The sequence below is a fragment of the Podarcis filfolensis genome, assembly GCF_964270895.1.
Source record: "Podarcis filfolensis genome assembly, chromosome: 4".
Classification (NCBI taxonomy): Eukaryota; Metazoa; Chordata; class Lepidosauria; order Squamata; family Lacertidae; genus Podarcis; species Podarcis filfolensis.
This window is the reverse complement of record NC_139607.1, coordinates 78,895,488-78,901,161: the sequence shown is the minus strand read 5'-3', so window position 1 is coordinate 78,901,161 and position 5,674 is coordinate 78,895,488. Positions and strand designations below refer to the sequence as shown.

The 5,674-nt window shown below is 44.4% G+C and overlaps 1 long non-coding RNA gene across 1 annotated transcript; it reads left to right on the top strand.

Annotated features, from left to right (window-relative positions):
- Positions 1 to 2,505: 2,505 nt before the first annotated feature.
- LOC310760618 lies at positions 2,506 to 5,584 on the top strand. Its single transcript, XR_014547069.1, has 2 exons — positions 2,506 to 5,089; positions 5,334 to 5,584. It is a non-coding gene; the product is annotated as an uncharacterized lncRNA (long non-coding RNA).
- The last annotated feature ends 90 nt before the right edge of the window (positions 5,585 to 5,674 follow it).

Here is a 5,674-nt window from a genome sequence, read left to right as displayed (position 1 = left end):
AAGTGCACTCTCCCTTTCTGCAGTTTCCAGCAACTGGTATTCAGAAGCACTGCTGCCTCCAAATGTAGAGCACTGCCATCATGGCTAACAGTCATCAACAGCCCTCTCTGTGAATTTGTCTAATCCTCTGTTAAAGCCATCTAGGTTGGTGGACAGCACTGCCTCCTGTGTGAGAGAGTTCCATAGTTTAACTGTGAACTGCATGAGAAAGTACTTTCTTCCGCCCTGAATCATTCAGCTTCATTGGACATCCATGAGTCATAGCGTTATGAGAGGAAGAAAAACTTTTCTCTGCTTTCTCCACACCATCCTTGCATATTTTCATATAAACATTGTTATTGTCACCTGTCTCTCACACAGAACATCTACAATGTGAGGACTGTTGGCATTCACAAAGGAATGTTATCAGTCCCGCATGTTGCCTTTGAACAGGAAAAACCACCCACTTGTTTTCTCAGGAGCTGCTCATTCCACTACTTTGGTTCTGTTTGCGAGACTTTGTATTTGGGTTTCTGGGTGTTCTATAGGAAGAACTAAATGACCAGAAAGGAACCAGGCCTGCTGTGGCTTTAACAGCAATTTACTGCGCAGAAGCCAGGAGACTGAGCTTTTCACAGCTTCAAGACAAATATATTTGCTAATATTTGCACATCAGGCTGCACTTTTAATGTCAGCCAGAAACTCTTGCTCTTCTATATTTTTGTTTCTTTTCCATTATTATACTGTTTCACTGATTGTGTCTCCTTTTTTGATACTGCTCCTTTATTTCTTTATATTGAGCTTTTGTATACTGCTTAGAAACATGTAATTATTTAAGCTGTTTTGAAACACCTTTAAATAAATTAAAAATATAATTATGTATCCTGGCATGGGGAGAGCCATGGAAATGGGTTAAGTCGGAGGGTGAAAGGGTATTTATTGATGGATGGAGACGAAATGGGCTGGTGGCAGAGGGATTTCAATCTGCTGCAGTATTGCCTACATGCTGATTGTTTTGTTAAAATACTGGTTATTAAAATATGTACTGATAAAAACCAGTATGTACATTTAAAAAAATAAATCAGCAGCTGGATAATTTTGCAGCATGGAGACAAATATTTTCATCTAATGTCTACAGATCAGCCGCTGCAAAAGATACAAGAGGGTAAAAAATAAAAGTTGGCGATTCCATGAAAGTTCAGAAGTGAGGCATTTCCTCCTGTGTACAGCTCTGGGGTTATAACTATGAAACAGTGGACAATAAAGCACATTGGTTCCCAGGTGACACAAAAAGGCCAGGAATTGAAACAGGGATCTTGGAAACAGAGAAAGCACATACGTATACCCCAAATCTGTTAGTACTCAAAATAGCACTAAATTGACACTATCTAGAGGGGATGGAGAAGTATCATATGAACCCTAGCAACAACTCAAAAGGGAGCTTGCACAAAGAAGCTCTGATCCGTCACAACACCTGCACATTCCTTGTTCAATAAGCAACTTCTGGACAGATGCACAATCCGCCCTTCTCGTATGGCTCTCAATGGATGCCTTTTAGGCTGGCCATGTGTCCTCCTTTGCAGAGGACAGTGCTCCCGTTTGAAGGGCTTTCCTGTCCATGTCCAGTTAAAATATAAAAATCCATAAAACTGGACATCAGAAGCCTTGGAATTAGCACCTGTTCATGTCTACTTACATTTTAGTCCTTATTCCTCAATTTGTATCTCCCTCTACAAATTAGCATGTGGAAATTATATGCAAACAGGCATCTTTTAAAGATGCATCGCCTCCTTTTCTGGCCATGCTTAAGTAGCCACCCTGATGGCTGCCGGTTCAAAACTGAAGTCCCACATGTTCAAAACGCCTAAGCAGGACGATAAAGCCATAATCCTATGCACCTGTCCTTACTCTGGAGTAAGGCCCATGGGACTCACAACGGGGCATATATTTCTGAGTAAACAGGCTTAGATCATGCCGCACCTGGAGCTTTAATGAAACCGCTTGCTTTCGATCGATCGTTTCCAGACCAATCCTATGCATGTTTACTTAAGAAGGAAGTCCAAAGGAGTCTGGCAGATCTTGTTCCCTGGCTTTAAGTGTACCTCGAGTGGCAGCTTTGCTTCGTAACCCTGTTTGCCTTAAATCACATTACTGATGACCTCAGGGTCCCTTCCAACTCTATAGTTCTGAGATTCTTAGCCCCTCATCCTGAAAGGCAGGAGGCATCTGGGGAGCTAAAGGGCCTTGGTGTGAGCTCTCTCCCACCTTGGAAAATCTGAAAGGGTGCTTCACTTTCCCTCTAAGCATAACAATAACCAGTGCTTTTTTCCAGGGGTATGCAGAGGTACGCATACCCCTAAACATTTTGTGAATCTTTGTACTTTTGTCTATTTACTGTATTTATTTTTCCGGATTTGAACTATAAAACGGTGTTTTTCTTGAGTCAAAATGAGAGTACCACCAAACATTTTTTTTGGGGGGGGAGCACTGATAATAACCATAATAATAAGGTGCTCAGCAAGCAACGCTGCTGCGGATTGGTATAAAATCAAACAGGAAAATTCCAGGTCAAGTTATGTCCCAGAAGCCTTTTCGCGCCCTGAGCCGATTTTGCGCTCTTCGCGGCCTGCTTCCTCCGGGCTCCAGAGCGCACTGGCTGCGGTCTTCCAGAAACTCTTGCGCCTGCGCTTGCTCTGCTGCTGCGGGGCGGGAAGCGCGGGTGGCCGCGGCCGGGGCGCCCTCGAGCTCCGGCTGCGGAGCCTCCTGCCTCGCCCTCCCCCCGCGAGCCCCGCTGCCAGTGGGACAATGCCGACTTTTGCACCTCTAACCACTAAGCAAACAGACCTTGCGCTTCGCTCCACAATCCAAACACGCTTTATTGACCTGCGTTCCATAGCAACGGGGGCACACGAGACTTCCTCCGTCGCCTGCCTGCCTGCCTTGCCTGGCCAGGCTCCGGGTGTGGCTGCGGCGGCTTCCAGAGCTGCCGAGCAGGCCAGCTTCAGCTGCGCCTGCCCTTGGCGCCCTGCACCGCTATTAGGCGGTTATTAATCCCTTTTTGAAGAGGTGCCGGGGCTCCAGCTTGCCTGGGAGAAACAAATGGGGTTTGTTTTTCCATCCTATATTATGGCCCTTCCTCCCCCGCTTCTCCCGTCACAGGTCTCTTTCAAAAGGGACAGAAATTCAACAGGTGAAGGTTTGGCTCTGGTAGTCATGGGGGAAGTTGCACCTGTTGGATTTCAGCTTGTCAGACGGTGGGAGTCGGGAAGATGTTAATCCTATTGCAGTCGTTTGCTGCCAGGACTCGGATGAAACTCAGTAGGGAAAAGGTGGCACTCTGCACCTGCCTAGAGGCAGTATTTTCTTGCTTCTTTTTATTCCAGTGCTGATCTGGTATAGATTACATACTAGGCAGATCCTGCTTACTAAGCAACTACAGATAACTGGGTTTAAGTCACAAAGCACATCCTCTGCAATACTATGAAAATATATGGAAAGTGGTTTTTTTTAATCAGATCAATTTAACCAGAGGTATTTATTTTATTTATGCTACCCATATACCACTTGGTTAACAAAGTTAATTAAGGAGCATGCCAGTTTCTTAATTTGGAAGAACTAGCCATGTGATGAAGAGCCTGGGTTCAAAACCTTGCTGGGCTCTGACCAGTCGTGATCAGTCTAAGACGGCTTCGCAGGATCGTTCTGACAGTGGAATGGCACATAACTGCAAGTGGTGAAATCAAGTGCTCCTTTGAGGATGTGGGGGGTACAAATGTGGAAAAGTACAAACTGAACTTGAACATAAGCACCCTACTAAATCAGCAGTCCATGTAGGCCAACATTTCCCCCCTTACACTGGCCAACCAGATGACTATAGGAAGCTGGCAAGCAGAACTAAGCTCATGTTCGCCAGCAACTGGTGTTAAGAGTCATCCTGCCTCTTAGACTGGAGGTAATATAACCATCACGACTAGTGACCACTGATAGCTTTATCCTCCATTAATTTGTCTAATCCCTGTTTAAAGTCATTCAAGTTGGTGGCTGTGGCAACATCCTGTTAACTATGCACAGTGTAGAGAAGTACTTTCTTTTCTCCTGAATCTTCCAATGTTCAGCTTCATTGAATTTCCCCGAATTCTAGTGTTATGGGAAAGGGAGAGAAATATCTCTCCATGTTCTCCACAGCATGCATGATTTATAAACCTGTCATGACCATCCCCCGCCTCACATTTTTTCGAAACTAAAAAACCTCGATAACTTTGCCCCTTCGAAGAGTTTTTCCAGCCCCCAGTAATTCTGCTTTCTCTTTTCTTCACTTTTCCTAGCTCTATAATAACGTTTTTTATGTGTGATGAGTGACCAGAACTATACACAGTATTCTTTTATTTTTATTTTAAAAACAAAAACAAAAAAACCCCTTGGATATTACCTGGAATTTTGGGGACCAATTTGGTAATCTCATAATCTCCATTTTTAAAAAAACAACCTTGTTCCAAATAGATCCAGTGAAATCAGTACAAACTTAGGCTTGGATTCCCCGTGGATGCTTCTCACATGATAACTGTAGCATCGAGTTGTGACTTGCACATGTGAATGAATCAATCATAGATACAATATCCCAGATAATTATTTTCCTGTCACCCAGTGTTGTATAATTTAGGGTTGCCATATTTCAAAAAGTGAAAATCCGGACACAAAAATTGTTGAGCTTCTTTTGCAAAATCTCAAGATACAAAAAAGAAGAAGTTTTGGAGCTATTTTAAAGGAAATTTGTCACTTCCAACATGGATTGCCATACGTCAAGGTTTTCCTGGACATTTTTGACTGCTGAATCCTGGCTATGTCCAGGAAACTCAAGACATATTGCAGCCCCAGTACAGTGGTACCTCGGGTTACAGACGCTTCAGGTTACAGATGCTTCAGGTTACAGATTCTGCTAACCCAGAAATAGTACCTCAGGTTAAGAACTTTGCTTCAGGATGAGAACAGAAATCATGCAGCGGCCGCGCAGCGGCAGCGGAAGGCCCCATTAGCTAAAGTGGTGCTTCAGGTTAAGAACAGTTTCAGGTTAAGAACGGACCTCTGGAACGAATTAAGTTCTTAACCCGAGGTAAAGGTAAAGGGACCCCTGACAGTTAAGTCCAGTCACAAACGACTCTGGGATTGCGGCGCTCATCTCGCTTTATTGGCCAAGGGAGCCGGCGTACAGCTTCTGGGTCATGTGGCCAGCATGACTAAGCCGCTTCTGGCGAACCAGAGCAGCACACGGAAACGCCGTTTACCTGCCCGCCGGAGCGGTACCTATTGATCTACTTGCACTCTGACGTGCTTTCGAACTGCTAGGTTGGCAGGAGGTACCACTGTATAATTTAAGCATGCCTCTTACTCCAGGTTGGCCCCCAAATAATTTACAATTTAAATCCATTGCAGGGTACAATATAGTTGTTGTACAATTCAATGTAGGAGCCGGGAAGTGAACTTGGGATGTCCTCCATGCAGTGCAGATGCTGTACCGCTAACTGTGGTCCTGAGTGCCTCATATAAGTTTTCTGCAGATGTAAACCTTGTCTTTTCAAAGCATTTGCTGCTTGAGTACCACCTCCTGTCAAAATGGATTTGCTTCTTTCCAGTTTGCAATGCCACAGAGATGCATAAATCTGAAGAGATGGCCTTCAGCGCCAACTTTGCGATCTCT